The sequence below is a fragment of the Balaenoptera musculus genome, chromosome 3 (assembly GCF_009873245.2).
Source record: "Balaenoptera musculus isolate JJ_BM4_2016_0621 chromosome 3, mBalMus1.pri.v3, whole genome shotgun sequence".
Classification (NCBI taxonomy): domain Eukaryota; kingdom Metazoa; phylum Chordata; class Mammalia; order Artiodactyla; family Balaenopteridae; genus Balaenoptera; species Balaenoptera musculus.
The window spans coordinates 118,947,132-118,963,931 of record NC_045787.1 but is presented as its reverse complement, the minus strand read 5'-3'; the positions used below and the strand labels follow the sequence as shown (position 1 = coordinate 118,963,931).

Sequence of the window (16,800 nt, the reverse complement as noted above, 5' to 3'; positions counted from 1 at the left end):
CTAGGTCTTTGTTAAACATTTCTTGCATCTTCTCGATCTTTGCCTCCATTCTTTTTCGGAGGTCCTGGATCATCTTCACTATTGTTATTCTGAATTCTTTTTCTGGAAGGTTGCCTATCTCCACTTCATTTAGTTGTTTTTCTGGGGTTTATCTTGTTCCTTCATCTGGTACATAGCCCTCTGCCTTTTCATCTTGTCCCTCTTTCTGTGAATGTGGTTTTTGTTCCACAGGCTGCAGGATTGAAGTTCTTCTTGTTTATGCTGTCTGCCCTCTGGTGGATGAGGCTATCTAAGAGGCTTGTGCAGGTTTCCTGATGGGAGGGACTGATGGTGGGTAGAGCTGGGTGTTGCTCTGGTGGGCAGAGCTCAGTAAAACTTTAATCCACTTGACTGCTGATGGGTGGGGCGGGGCTCCCTCCCTGTTGGTTGTTTGGCCTGAGGCAACCCAACACTGGAGCCTACCTGGGCTCTTTGCTGGGGCTAATGGCATACTCTGGGAGGGCTCACACCAAGGAGTACTTCCCAGAACTTCTGCTGCCAGTGTCCTTGTCCCCACTGTGAAACAGAGCCACCCCCCGCCTCTGCAGGAGACCCTCCAACAGTAGCAGGTAGGTCTGGTTCAGTCTCCCCTGGGTTCACTGCTCCTTCCCCTGGGTTCCGATGCGCACATTACTTTGTGTGTGCCCTCCAGGAGTGGAGTCTCTGTTTCCCGAAGTCCTGCAATCAAAAACCACTAGCCTTCAAAGTCTGATTCTCTAGGAATTCCTTCTCCTGTTGCCGGACCCCCTGGTTGGGAAGCCTGACGTGGGGCTCAGAACCTTCACTCCAGTGGGTGGACTTCTGTGGTATAAGTGTTCTCCAGTTTGTGAGTCACCCAGCCAGCAGTTATGGGATTTGATTTTGCTGTGATTGTGCCCATCTCATTGTGTCTTCTCCTTTGTCTTTGGATGTGGGGTATCTTTTTTTGGTGAGTTCCAGTGTCTTCCTGTCGATGATTGCCCAGCAGCTAGTTGTGATTCTGGTGCTCTCGCAAGAGGGAGCGAAAGCACGTCCTTCTACTCTGCCGTCTTGGTTCAGGCTCCCATAGGTACCTTTTTAAATGAATTATTTCATACATATCAAAAAAAGTGTATAACATATGTATGATTTACAGAATAATAAAGCAAACACTTCTTTGTACTCACCTCCCTAACATAAGGAAGAGATCATTACTATTACTTTTGAAGCTCACTGCATGCCCCTTCCCAGTCATATCACCCTCCTGCCCAACCTTTGGTAACTATAATACTGAATTTTGTGTTTTTGCTCTCTTTTGCTTTATGATTTTATTACCTATTTATGTATCCCCAAATGATACATAATTTTGTTTTAGATGTTTTTTAACTTCATGTAATGGACTCAGGTTGAATGTAGTCTTTACAACATATTTTTTTTAATTCAGTATTGTAAGGTTCATCCATATAATCTGAAGTATATTAATACAGATGTATGTTATGCCTTTGAATAAATATAGTACATTTATCTGCTCTCCAGTTAATGAACATTTGGGTTTGTTTCCAGTTTTCTGCTATTTCGAACAATGCTGCTGTGAAAATGTCTCTTAGTGTACATACTGTAAGAGTGTTTTCCTAGGGAATTATATCTAGAAGTGGAACAACTCAGTGAGAAGGTATACACATCCACAACTTACAGATAATTCCAGATTGTTTCCAAGCAGTGTTATAAGTATTCTTTTTGCCCCACATGCTCACCAACATGTGGTAGTGCTGGTCTTCTGTGCCAGTTTGGTGTATGTGAAATATTTACATTTTGGTTTTTCATGGTGCCATATAAGTAGGTTTTTAAAAAATATTTAGAAATCAAGGCAGTTTTTTTTTGCTTGTTTTCTTTTAATGCAGAAATTGAGATTAGGACTTGGAATAAACATTGTTTACAAAAGTGCCTAAAAGGAAATCTTTTTGGTGTTCTGGAGCTACTCTGCCTCATTGAATAAAACTAGTATGTTAAATTACACATGTATGGTTTAGAAGTCAGAGCAATAATTTTGCTTATTGAACAGAATGATAGTAAGCTGTTTCTGAGTGACTGTACTAAGGACACGTGCTGTGGGTCCTTTTCGGCCTCCCCAACTTTTAGTTGCTAAAAGTTGCAGCAAGCTTTAAAGACTCATGTTAGATGATAATGATGGTGACCAAGCTGTGTTAAAACATAGGGGCCTACTGCAGAAAATTTTGAAACTTACTAGAAGTGTTAAATGAAGGCTAAGGAAGAGAGGTGGGAAAAAAGGTTGGAGAAAATCAGTTGAGCAGTTTGTGGGTAGACAAAACAATTCTTTGGGAAAGGAAAGAAAAACGTGATTAGTATTTTACCCTAGCAACAGCGGCATAGATAATTGTAAGTTATAGTAACACGGAATTCTTAACAATATACAGAACATTCCCATTTTTGATCTCATTTAATGATAATGCTAGGAGAAATGTATCATTTACCACTGCTTTATTGATAAAGAGACAAAAGGTAAGAGAGGTGAAACAAGTTGACACCCATCTGGTAAGTGACAGAGACGTGGTGCATCCTCAGGGCTCTTCTTCTCAAGCTCACAGTTCTTTTGCTTCATACTTTGGTTACTCCTGAGCGTCACAGCTGCAGTTTCTGCTGAGGGTAATGCCTGTCAACAAGCACTGCTCCTCTGTCTTCTGAGCACTCTGATATCCTGGTAAGGACTGAAAAGAAAAAGCCGAATTCCTGCTCAGGAGCTTACAGTCTTATGGAATGATGAAAAAGACTGATATGTAACAAGAAGAGATCAAAATGGTTTCTAATTAAATGCTAGACTGTGCAGTACAAATCTGCTTTAGTTGTAAATCAGAAATCAAGGGCACTTTCCAGGATGGAATAAAAGTGTGAAAATTGAAAGTTAAAGTTATTTTCAAAATTCTAATTGAGTTTTCTTTTAAGAAAAACACTTTCATTCTGGTATTTAAGGTATTACTAATTTGTCTGGTAACTTCAAGTAGCCACGTAATGTAACATGGATGTACATATAATGAAAAAACAAAAACATTTTTAAAGACTACCACCCAAATGTAAAATACAGTTTTTTCCTTTTCTGGTCTTTGGTCACTTAAGGACTCATTCAGTTATGAGTAAGACTCATGGAAAACATTTAGTTTCCTATACTTCTATACTTTTATTAATAGCCCTCCATACTTTTCATTTTATTTTTCGTTTGGCTGTGGTCTAAAGAATTCATGGACATTTTAAAAACAAATTTTAACAGTTTTTCTGAATTGATACATCGTTAGTGTCAGATTGCCTTCATGATCTCAGATACTAAGCTTCTAACTACTTATAGTTCCTGATAATTTGCTTTTATATAGACCTAATTCCATTGTATTTGAACTTGAGTTTTCTTTTCTTCAAGCCATTTTATTGATTTCTTGGGAGTCAATAAAAACTTGTAAGTGAGAACTTTGGGGCTTCTGCATCTGTCATGAAACTGCTCAGGCGAGTAGGTGTTTGAGTAGGGGTACAACCAATAATAGCCTGAAGCCAGACCAATATAACTTCAGCTAAAGGCCAGTCATTGCTAAAGCCTGGGAAGACCAATGTGTTGTAAAACACACATCTGTAGCCAGTGTCCTTAATATACTGGCTTCATGTCTCAAGACTCCCTTCTGTAAATATGCAGCTTAAGAAATTCATTATCATTCTGCCCCGGAAGAGAGAGTCTGAAAATTAACTTATTCCCTCATTTTAAGTAAAGTTGGCTAAATAGTAATGACATATTTATAATTAGTGGCTTTTTGAGAAGGATGATGATAATGCACATTATACCTCAGAGTTACCATTTTGTAGGTCTTTTAAAAACAAAAAGTCAATAGGCTTCCTCTGCCTGGAGACTGTGCAAGTGGTACCATTTTGTCATTGGCTCCTAGCTGCCAGCCCAAGATGACATAAAGTCAGCCAAAGAGAGTAAACTTAAGTTGATAGCATCTGCAACGTGTTTCAGAGCTATTATTTTTGAGTAGATATCAGAAAACATCTTTTTTGAGGGTTGGGGGAAAAGGGTTTGGAGGGACTACTATCATGAAGATCCATTGAGCTGCTTTAGTATTGTACTAGTATCTTAAACCAAAGAGCAAGATTCCATTTTAATCTCCTTTTCCATGAATTTTTAACTTTGTTCATTAAAAAAAACCTCTCCATTGAAATACATTCTTTATTAGGCAAGTAAGTATTTATTATAACACCTTTCACAAATTGTATTATTGTTTGATCCTCATAATCTGGTGAGGTACTTAGAGCAAATATAAAATTATCCCTATTCTTTTGAATAAGAAAACAGGTTCAGAGAGATTAAGTGACTTGGATGTTAGTTCAGCAGAGCCACGATTTGAAACTAGGTCATTACTTCTGAGTCTGTGCCTTTTCCCACTATACTTGAGTGCTTTCTGCTTCACAGAATTATAAACATGAATATTTACTTCTCATATTTTTCATTCAAAAGTGCATTGATTTTGTAAACTAAGGCATTTCTGCCCATATTCATGGTTTTCAAACACTTTCATCCATAAGGAGCTCCCTTTGAAAGCTTTTGTGAACGTCTTTTATCTCATCTTTCAAAGAAGAATAAATGACTAGTGATTGGTCAGATTCCAGTTCCAGGGAAACTGATTAGAAAAGATGCACAGGTACCAGTGTGCTCACAGCTTTCTTACAGTTACACACATTATTGTGTAGAGCCTCTTCAGCACGATGCCCAGATGACCTGATCACCAAGCCAAATATGAAGTCCTGGATCCCAACCTCAGAACCCATAATCTCATCTTCTCCAATGAGTAGAGGTAAATGTACAATAGGCAGGAGATTTCTACAGATGAAACATCCTTAAAACAAGTTCTAAAAACACTGTGATGGCTTTCAAATTTCCCAGAATCCTTATATCCAATATGGTTGAACTCTTCTCAGAAAAAGAAACTTACTTGAATTGCAAAATCTTAAGGATGTCTTAAAATAGGTGACCTTTAAGGTACACTCTAAACTTGAAACTGATATTTGAACACACCTTTACCATCTGATTTGATATTGTCAAAATGTATGAGGAATTAGAGCTCTAGTAAATTTGGAGTAGTCTCAAAATCATATTAATATAATTCTACATGATGGATTATTTTTTCCTATTTAATAGATTAAACTTCACATTAGAACAGGATTTTTCAGCCTCAGCACTACTGACATTTTGAACTGGGTAATTCTTTATTGTTGGGAGACGTTCTGTTCATTGTAGGATGTTTAGCAACATCCTTGGTGATCAATCATTAATCTTTTTGTCCTATGGATTTGCCTATTCTGGAAATTTCACATAAATGGTATGCAGTAAGTGGCCTTTTGTGTCTGCCTTCCTGCAATTAGAATGTTTTCAAGGTTCATCTGTGTTGTCACATTTAACAGTACTCCATTCCTTTTTATGACTAAATAATATTCCATTACATGACTATACCACATTTTGTTTATCCACTCATCAGCTGATAGACATTTAGGCTGTTTCCACTTTCTGGCTATTGTGAATAATGTTGTTACGAACATTCGTGTATAAGTTTTTGTGTGGACATATGTTTTTAATTTATCTTTCATAGATACCTAGGAGGGGCATTCATAGATACCTATGTTTAACCTTTTGAGGAACTGCCAAACTTTTGCACAGTGGCTATACCATTTTCCAGTTCCACAAACAACAAATTAGAATTCTAATTTCTCCACATCCTTGCCCATACTTGTTATTCTCTTTTTTATAAGGGCCGTCTGAGTGGGTGTGTGTATCTCACTGGGGCTTTGATTTGCATTTCTCAAATGACAAATGAAATTGAACATATTTTCAAGTGCTTCTTGGCCATTTGTATATCTTTGGAGAAATGTCTGTTCAAATCCTTTGCCTGTTTTTTAATTGGGTTGTCTTTTTATTGTTGTTTGTAAGAGTTGTTTATATGTTCTGAATACTAGACCCTTATCAGATACGTGATATGCAGATATTTTCTCCCATTCTGAGGGTTGTCCTTTCATTTTCTTGATCGTGTTATTTGAGTCACAGATGTTTTTCATTTTAATGAAGTCCAATTTATTTTTTCTTTGCTTGTGCTTTTGTTGTCATATCTTTAAAAAAATGTTGCCTAATCCACGGTCACAGATTTTTCACCTGTGTTGCCTTCTAAGAATTTTATAGTTTCAGCACTTACATTTAACTCTTTGATCTGTTTTAAGTTAATTTTTGTATATAGTATGAGGTAGGGATCAAACTTTATTCTTTTACATATGGATACCCAGTTGTCCCACCACTATTTGTTGAAAAGACTAATCTCTCCATTGAATGATTTCTATACCCTGGTTGAAATCAACTGACCAACCATAAAAGTATGGGTTTATTTCTGGACAGTCAGTTCTATTCCATCAGTCTACATGCCTGATTTTATGCCAATACTACACTGTTTTTATTACTATTTTTTCATACTAAGTTTTGAAATTGGGAATATGAGCCCTCCAACTTTGTTCTTTTTTCAGAATTATTTTGGCTATTCTGTGTTTCTTGCAGATCCACATGAGTTTTAGGATCAGCTTGTCCATTTCCGAAAAATGGCAGTTGGAATTTTGATAGAGATTGCATTGAACGTGTAGATCACTTTGGGGTATATTGCCATCTTAACAATATTAAAGTCTTCCAGTTCATGAACACATGATATCTTTCCATTTGTGTAGATCTTTAATTTCTTTACAGTGTTTTGTAGTTTTCAGTATACAGCTCTTGTGCTTCTTTGGTTAAATTTATTCCTAAGTATTTTTATTCTTTTTGAAGCTGTTGTAAATTTGTTTTTTTGTGTTTGTTTTTAGTTTCATTTTCAGGTTGTTCATTGCTACAGTATAGTTATGCAACTGATATGTTGTGTTGTTTTGTATCCTGCAACTGCTGAATTTATTAGCTCTAGTAAGTTTTTTGGGTAGATTCTTTAAGATTTGCTATACATAAGATCCTGTCATTTCCAAGTAGAAATAGTTTTGTTTCTTCCTTTCCAATCTGGATGCTTTTTACTTCTGTTTCCTGCCTAATTGCCCTAGCTAGAACCTCCAGTGTAATGCTAAATAGCAGTGGTGAAAGTGGGCATGTTGTATTGGTCCTGAACTCAGAGGGAAAACTTTCAGTTTCAGTATGTTGTTAGCTGTGGGTTTTTCATAGATATCCTGTATCAGATTGAAAAAGTTCCCTCTTTTCCTAGTTTGTTAAGTATTTTTATCATGAAAGGGTGTTGGATTTTTGTCAAATGTTTTTTCTGCATCTATTGAGAAGATTATGTGGTTTTGCTTTCAGTCTCTTGTATAGTTTATTATATTAATTGATTTCATACACTGAACGAACCTTGTGTTCCTGGGATTACTCTCACTTGGTTATGGTTTATAACGGTTTTTGTATGCATCTAGATTTAGTTTGCCAGTATTTTGTTGAGGATTTTGCACTTATCTTTATAAGGGATATTGTTCTGTAGTTTCATTGTAATGTATCTGTCTGGCTGTGATATCATGATACTGGCCTCAGACCAAGTTAGGAAGTGTTCCCTCCTCTCCTGTTCTTAATTCTTCTTTAAACAGTTGGTTAAATTCACCAGCTAAGCCATCTGGGCTTTGTTGGAATTTTTTTGATTACTAACTTAATCTCTTTACTTATTATAGGTCTTTGATATTTTCTGTTACTTTTTGAGACAGTTTTGGTAGTTTCTAGAAATGTGTCCATTTCATCCAGGTTATCTAATTTGTTGGTATGCAGTTGTTCATTGTATTCCTTTATAATCCTTTTTATTTTTCTAAGGTCAGTAGTAATGTTCACACTTTCATTTCTGATTCTAGTCATTTAAGTCTTCTTTTTTTTTTTTTTTTGGTCAATCTAGCTAAAGTTTTTATTGATTTTTCATTGAAGCAACTTTGGGTTTTGTTGATCTTTTCTATTGTTTTTCTATTCTCTACTTCATTTATTTCCACTCTAGTCTTTATTATTCCTTTATTTATGCTTCTTTGTTTTCTAGTTTCTTAAGGTGGGAGATAAAGCTATTGATTTCAGTTCTTTCTTCTTTATAAGGTAAACATTTACAGCTATAAATTTCCCTCTTAGCACTGCTTTTGCTGCATCCCATAAATTTTGGTATGTTTTATATTTTGTTTTCATTTATCTCAAGGTATTTTCTCATTTCCCTTGTGATTTTTTTTTCTTTCTTTAACTCACTGATTATTTGGAATGTTTAATTTATATATATCTGTGAATTTTCTGAATTTTCTTCTGTTAATTTCTAACTTCATTCTGTTGTGGTCAGAGAACATAATTTGTATGATTTCAGCCTTTTAAATTTTATTTGACTTGTTTTATGGCCTAATGTATCATCTATCCTAGAGAATGTTCCATGTGCACTTGACAAGAATTAATATTATTCTTTTGTAGTGTTTTTCTTTTGGAGTGTTTTACAGATGTCTCTTAGATTTAATTGTTATAGGGTGGTGTTCAAGTGTCTATTTCCTTGCTAAATTTCTTTCTAGTTCTATTATTGAAAGTGGGGGTATTAAAATTTCCAACTAATATTACTGGGTTATTTCTCTTTTGTTAGGTTTTGCTTCATATTGTTGTTTGGTGCATATATGTTTATATTTGTTACTCACTTTTATCATTATACACTGCCCATCTTTGTCTCTGGAGACAATATTTGTGTTGTCTGTTCTATCTGATATTAGTGTAGCCACTCGTGTGTGCTGTTTGAATGGAATATCTTTTTCCATCTTTTTATTTTCAGTTTATTTCTGTCTTTAAATCTGAGTCTCTGTAGACAGCATATAGTTGGATCATTTTCTTAAATCCATTCTGCCATCCTCTGTGTTTTAATTTGAGAGTTTAATCTGTTGATATTTAATATAATTACTGGCAAGGAGGACTCTTTTGTTCCTTAGTTTCTCCATTACTATCTTCTTTTGTATTAAAGTTTTCTAGTGTGATAATTTTAATTCACTTGTCATTTCTTTTACTCTATTTTTTGAGTTATTTTCTTACTGGTTGCCCTGGAGATTACATATTGTCTATATATATCTCTATATTAGATTGTCTGTTATTGTTACAGATTTCATCTTTATATATTGTGTGCCTATCCACCTAGATTTATAATTACTGTTGATGCAGTTGTCTTTTCAATAAGAAAGGGAAAAGGAGTGATAAACAAAAGGTACACTTACACTGTCTTGTGCATTTACTTATGTAGTTACCTTTCCTAGTGTACTTTATTTCTTCATGTGTATTTGAGTTACTGTGTAGTGTCTTTTCATTTCAGCCTGAAGAACTCCCATTAGCATTTGTTGGACGGCAGGTTTTCTAATGATGAACTGCCTCAGTTTTTGTTATTTGGGAAGATATTAATTTCTCCTTCATTTTTGAAGGATTGTGTTGCCAGATATAGTATTCTTGACTAACTCTGAATTCTTATAGCACTTTGAATATGTCATCCTACTGTCTTCTGGCCTGCCCCTGTGTAGTTTCTGATGAGAAATCACTTGTTAGTCTTATTAAGAATCACTTGAACATAATGAGTTGCATCTTTCTTGCTGCTTTCAAAATTCTGTCTTTAGCTTTTGATAGTTTATGATGTGCCTATGTGTGGATCTTTTTGTGTCTATTCTTTTGGAGTTTGTTGGGCTTCTTGGATATTTTTCATAAAATTTGGCATATTTTTGGCCACTATTTGTTTAAATATTCTTGCTGCCCCCTTCTCTCTTCCTTATGTGACTCCCATTATGCATATGTTGGTGTATTTCATGGTGTCCCACAGGTCTCTGAGCCTCTGGTGTTTTTGTTTGTTTTTTCCATTTCAAGTTTACTGAATCTTATGCCTGCTCACATCTGCTTTTGAGCCCCAACAGTGAATTTTTCATTTCAGTTATTATACTTTTCTGCTCCAAAATTTCCATTTGGTTCAGTTTTATAACATCTCTTTATTAATCTACTCAATTTAATGACACATTTTTGTTTTTACTTTCCTTTAAGTTCTTTAGACATAGTTTACTTTATGTCATGGAACACAGTTAAAATAGCTTTGTCTAGAAAGATCAACATCTGGGCTTCCTCAGTCCGCTTCTATTCTTTTCTGTTGTGCATGTGCCATACTTTCTTATTTCTTTGCATACCTTGTAATTTTTTTTGAAAACTGGATATTTCAAATATTACAATATGGTACCTCTTCCCCCTTTGCAGTGTTTGTTGTTTTCGATGTGTATTGTAGATGCTGTTTGTTTAGTGACTGTTTGAACTAATTCTGTAAAGGTTGTATTCTTTGTCCATTGTGGACCCTGAAGTCTCTGTTCCATTTGCTTAGTGTCAATTAATGATTGAACAGTGGTTTTATTAGATATCTGGAAACAATAAAATTTTCCAATCTTTGCCCAGGGGCTCAGTGTGTGTGTTAGGGTGAGCCTTTAACTTTTAACTCCTGGAGTTTACAACTCCAACTCTGCCTTAGCCTTTACTGCCAGCTTCCATAGAGCTTCAAGGTCAATAGGAGGTGAAATCCTAGGGCCTTCTTAGATCTTTCCTGAGGCCATGCATTCGGCCTTCTAGATTTCCAGAATATGTCAGACCTTTTCAAAGCTCCAGACTTTCCTTCTAAGCTTTCTGGTTAGTTTATTGTTTGCCCCCAACTGTTATCCATCACCCCAAGCAACAGCAAACTAAGACATTAGCATGAACATTGCCAACAAATCCCTCACCCCCAGCCACACATTGCAACCCTGCCCCCTACCGCTGAAATATAGCACTTTAGCACTGAGCCAGGTCTGAGTTAGGCAAAATAAAGACAGTCTTTTTGAGGTGGTCTTCTAGGGAGCCACCAGAATGGTCAGAACAAATAATCAGAATTCTTTGCAAATACGGTTCATTTTACTACCTCTGGTACTAGGAATGTGGGCTGTTATTTTCATGACTACTGCTAAGCTGGAGAGTAGGGGATGGGACTGGGTAAGTTAAAAACACCACAAAGTTTGCTATTCTTAACCAAGAATCAGTGGCGGGGCTGTGGCGGGGGGGGGGGGTGGGTGTTGGAATAAGCTTTGTCTGGGTTGCTGCAAGCCTTTGAGGGTTCCAGAAACATTGGTTCTGACCGTTTGTGCCTTTTTATTCTTTGCTCGTGTGGGGGGTGGAATCTGGAGTTCCTTACTCCACCATTTTTGCTAATTTCACTCTCTTTTTTAAAATTTTTATTGGAGTATAGTTGATTTACAACGTTGTGTTAGTATCTGCTGCACAGCAAAGTGAATCAGTTATACATACACATATATCCACTCTTTTTTAGATTCTTTTTCCATTTAAGTCATTACAGAGTGCTAATTTCACTCTCTTGTATTAAAAGTGCTTTTTGTAAAACCCAAATGTTTTTTCTCTGAAGTCTCTCCAATTCTGAATAATGGAAAATACTATTATGGCCCTTTGGTTTGGAAACTGAATTCATATTCACCAAAAGCCAGCATTAGAGCTCTTGCAAACTGTTTTACTGTTGGTCTTAACTTCACAATCTATCGTCTTGTATATTGGCTACTACACAAGTGGTCCTGAACTGTCACAAGTTCAACTTTGGAACAAATGAGCTATTTTGTAAAGAAGCTGCACTTGTTTGAAAAGTACATATTTATGCCTTTTCCACCAAACTGCTTTTCTTGGTAAACCTAGAAAATTCTTATAGCAGCTGACAAACATTTCAAGCCACTCTTTGGTGGTACTGCCCACCGTCCAAAAGTTTCAGTAGTAGTGTCATCTTTATCTGTATGGTGGTATTTGAGCAACTGATTGATTTAGTAGTGTTTTTCAGACTACTCTGAAGAACTGTCACGAACTATAGTGGTAACTCCAGGAGATGGGGTCTAACACAGAGAAATCTACCCAGGTTTTATTACATACCTTATTTCCAGTGAAGCTTTTCTTTGAAGAAAGAGTTCTAGGGTTTGAAAATTTATTTCAAATGCCATTTGTTATATTATATTTTTATGTAATTTTAGTGAAATTAATTGAAAAGAGAAAAAATTATGGTGCTGATTTAGGGATTAAAATGTTGGGTTTCTATATTTAATAAAATTAGGACAGTGATAGAAATTGTGAGTGTGCACCAAATAGTCAATCTCTGGCTTTACCTGCGTGCTCCTTACACTTAATCAGGTGTACTTTTTGTTCAGTAATAAAGGGGGGAAAAAATCAGAGAACGTGTGAAGTATAGAAATATATCACTGAATATTGTATCTTTAGAATGAAGTACAACTAGGGATTCTGTAGTATACTTTAGCTTTCTTGGAATAGGACATTACCCACCTCATCCCCACACCCCCTTGTAAAACATGTGTCTTTTCACTTATCACAAATGATTTTTAAAAAGCATTGTGTATAGAAACAGGGAATGCTTGATTTATCACCGAATCAAGACTCTCCATCGGCTTTTCCTGTGGAAGCCGCCGGGTTGAGGGGAGTGTGGCCTTTTCCTCTCCTCGCCATGGCGTGTGCTCGTCCACTGATATCAGTGTACTCTGAAAAGGGGGAGTCATCTGGCAAAAATGTCACTTTGCCTGCTGTGTTCAAGGCTCCCATTCAACCAGATGTTGTGAACCTTTTTCACACCAACTTGCGCAAAAACAACAGACAGCCCTATGCTGCCAGTGAATTAGCAGGTCATCAAACCAGTGCTGAGTCTTGGGGTACTGGCAGAGCTGTGGCTTGAATTCCCAGGGTTCGAGGTGGCGGCACTCACCGTTCTGGCCAGGGTGCTTTTGGAAATATGTGTCGTGGGGGGGGCTCATGTTTGCGCCAACCAAGACCTGGCGACGTTGGCACCACAGGGTGAATACAATGCAGAAGCGATATACCATCTGCTCTGCGTTGGCTGCCCCGGCTTTACCAGCGCTGGTCATGTCTAAAGGTCATCGTATAGAGGAAGTTCCTGAACTTCCTTTGGTGGTTGAAGATAAAGTTGAAGGCTACAAGAAGACCAAGGAGGCTGTTTTGCTTCTGAAGGAACTTAAGGCCTGGAATGTTATCAAAAAGTTCTACGCCTCACAGCGAATGAGAGCTGGCAAAGGCAAAATGAGAAACCGTCGCCGTATCCAGTGCAGGGGACCCTGCATCATCTATAATGAGGACAGTGGTATCATCAAGGCCTTCAGAAACATCCCTGGAATTACTTTGCTTAATGTAAGCAAACGGAACATTTTGAAACTTGCTCCTAGTGGGCGTGTGGGACGTTCCTGCATTTGGACTGCAAGTGCTTTCCCCAAGTTAGAGGAGCTGTATGGCACTTGGCATAAAGCTGCCTCCTCAGGAGTAACTACAACCTCCCCATGCACAAGATGCTCAACACACACCTTAGCAGAATCTTGAAAAGCCCAGAGATCCAAAGAGCCCTCCGGGCACCATGCAAGAAGGTTCATCGCAGAGTCCTAAAGAAGAATCCACTGAAAAACCTGAGAATCGTGTTGAAGCTAAACCCATATGCAAAGACGATGAGCCGGAACACCATTCTTCGCCAGGCCAAGAACCACAAAATCCAGATGGATAGGGCAGCAGCAGCGCTAGAAGCCAAATCAGATGAGAAGGGGATTCCAGGCAAGAAGCCTGTGGTGGAAAAGAAAGGAAAGAAGGCTGTTTGCGTTGAGAAGCTGAAGAAACCAAAGAAGCCTTTGGTGGGAAAAAAAGCTGCAGTGACCAGGAAACCAGCATCTGAAAAGAAGCCCACTAAAAAGAAGCCCACAGAAAAAAAACCCACCACAGAGGAAAAGAAGGCTGCTGCGTAAACTTACATCTGTTCATTCTGTAAAGGTCAAATCATTTTGGACAGCTGATTGTGAATAAAGACCTGATCAAAGAGGCAATGAAAAAAAAAATAAGACTCTCCATAGTCTAGGAAATAACTGATAGAAGACTTTTGCCAGTTAACTTATCTTTTTTCCTTTTCTTATTTCCTTTTCTTTTATAATTCTATTAAAATTTATTATTTTTAATTATGCCGTAATCCAAAGGTCTTAATCCAGGGACATTAATTCCTGTATCGTTGCTGCCTAGTTTGTCTTCTGTCATTCAGCAGTGCTTCCTACTTATAGTCAATAAAACTAGCTTAATCTAACAATCAAAAAAGCAAGCTATTGACTGAGTTTAGATAAACAGCTCTAATCTGTTTTCAACCTAAATATTCAGTACTCTCCAGTTGCTGAAAGGAAAATGCTCCATCCAGAATTGTTCTGCGACATGATTATTTTTCTTCATCCCCATTCCTTCTTCTGTGGGGTATTTAACTTATTTTAAATAGTAATCAGTATGTTGTAACTTCTGTGTGCTTTGTTTGTTTTTATTTTTCACTGGATAGACTCTAGACAAAACTCTTCAGGTGCTGTACAGCAGTAGCTGTCAGTTTATAGTGGAGACAATTTACAGTAGAGCTAGGCTGTGTGCTTAACTTGGAAGTCACTCTGCTTACTATTTATCAGTTGCTTTACAGGGGTCCCTTAATGAGATAACAGAAACCAAAGAAACGTCAGTAGGTGGAGCAATGTCTTTAATGTTTCATTATATGTTACAGGTAAGACAAAGCCTAGTACCACTTTTGGCAACTATGTGATTAAATATGGGTAAATTTCTTTATTCTTATATTGATGTTTTATGTGGCAGTAGTAAATTTTAGATTAGTCTTATATTAATCAGCAAAGAAAAAGTCTGAGAGTATCCTGAATATTTTGTTTCTAAATAATTTAACAGTGATCTAGTAAGCTACTCCTATAGAAATGTAATTGATGAGCTTGAAAACTTCACCCTCTTTAAAATTACCACCTTGAATTTTACCTATCTTTTAAAGCTGATTCAAGTCCTCTCTGAAACAAGGCTGGCGTCTTTTACCAATTTTTTAAAAAAATAGCTTGATAGTACATAAAATTGCAGAGAAAAAAATCTAAACATCTTTCAAAACCAAATCATATATAATCCACTAGAAGTAGTTTTACTAAGTTTGCAAATAGTGGCAGAGATTAGAACTCATGCATTTAGTATATTTCAAAACAAAATTTTTATATTACAAAATTTTGATCAAATATTGTGCTATAAAAAAATACCTTGGATAATTATTCTTTAATCACGTATGTGAAAAATGTGGCTTTTCTTTTGCAACCTAGTAAGCTTTTCACAGTGTCACTGTGGCTTTTAAATTTTTAATTACTCAACAGAGTAAGCTGAAACCACACATACCACTTAAACTATGCATTCATGTATGCTTTTTCCTATAAAATATATGAAACTCAAATCTTTAATTTTGAAATTCAAAAATGGTTTTATTTTCTTTAGTAGAAATAAAAGCTTGATTTTTAAAAATCCAAACTGAGGAAACAATTGTGTACTTTGGTACATTTCTCTATTAGTATTGACTATATACCATGTGGCCCATTAATTAATAAAGGCAATCACTTCAGAATTCATGAGTGGCAGAAGTCACTGAGTACTTTGGGAAATAAGAGGAGAAAGCTTTTGTTGAGGATCATTGAGGAAGATTCTAAGGCAAAAAGGGACAGAATTAGCAAAAATCTAGAGGTTCATTATAGGCACTCAGAACATATACGTTAAGTAAACGAATGAAGGAATTTAAGTTGGCATATTGAGGGACACTGAGAAAACATACTGACTGGAAGACAGTTGCCGCAAGAAATTGGTGAGAGATATGTTACAGTCCAGATTTTGGTGGGCCTTGTTAAAGTTCGGGCTTTATTTTTACAAGGAAAAGAAGGTTTGATAGAGGTTTGGAAATGAGGCTTGGGGCTGATAATGGAGACAATGTGAGGTTTTTTAGGGCAACGGTTTCCAAACTCTGTTTAAATACAAATACAAGTTTGATGGTAAGCCTGGCGTTCCAATTTCAGTTTTACTGGTTTTAGCAAAACAGCTTCACTGATCTGATTGCTTCCTATATAGATTAGTATTATGATTTTGTATAAAATATGCTTTATCAGTATAATATCACTTCTACCTGTTTTATGTGTTGGGGGTTCTGCATAAGGTTTACTTTTTAAAACGAAGGATTTTGCAGCTAAGGGCTTGAAAACTCTTGTTTTAGGAAAACGGATTAAAGCAGGTAAAACTACAGACAAAGAGAATAGTTACGAGGTTCTTGTGTTCAGATTTCTTTGGTAACATTTACACAGTAGAATTCCTTTCAGAAGTATTTAATGGTACCAGATATTAGACGGTTGTAATGGCTAAAGTGTTCAGAGGATGCTACGATATTCATGACTCATGATCAAAATGACATTAAGGCTATCCCTCTTCAAAATTACATCATTTACTTGTGTGGAATACTTGCTGTTAATGCAGGTGTCCCAGAGCCTTTCTTCCTTTCTCATGTCCTCTTGTGACCTGTCCACTGCTGAACTAACATGGGTCTCACCGAATATGATTAAGAAAAATTCTCTGATGGAGAATTCTCTATATACTGAATGTTAAATAATAATGTCTTTTGGAAAATGGCAGCAAAATATTTGAAAGGATGAATAAAGAAGTAAAAAGAACAAAACTTAACAATTCTATAAATGTTTTGTTTATTGGGGTGGGGAATGGGAAGAGCTGCTGGTAAGAGAGGATACGAAGAGAAGAGATGTCTACTTTCATTTCCTTGTAGCCCAGCCCCATTTAGCCAAATCCTGACATACTTTACTGAAAATAAATTTCCTATTCAGTAGCACATAATAACCTAAAGATCAAGGCATCTTAACTGG

General features: G+C 36.5%; 1 protein-coding gene and 1 pseudogene across 10 annotated transcripts in view; both read left to right on the top strand.

Annotated features, from left to right (window-relative positions):
* NR3C1 (nuclear receptor subfamily 3 group C member 1) overlaps positions 1–16,800 on the top strand; it is a 124,187-nt gene that overhangs the window by 30,056 nt on the left and 77,331 nt on the right. The window lies entirely within an intron of this gene.
* LOC118891874 lies at positions 12,513–13,932 on the top strand (annotated as a pseudogene).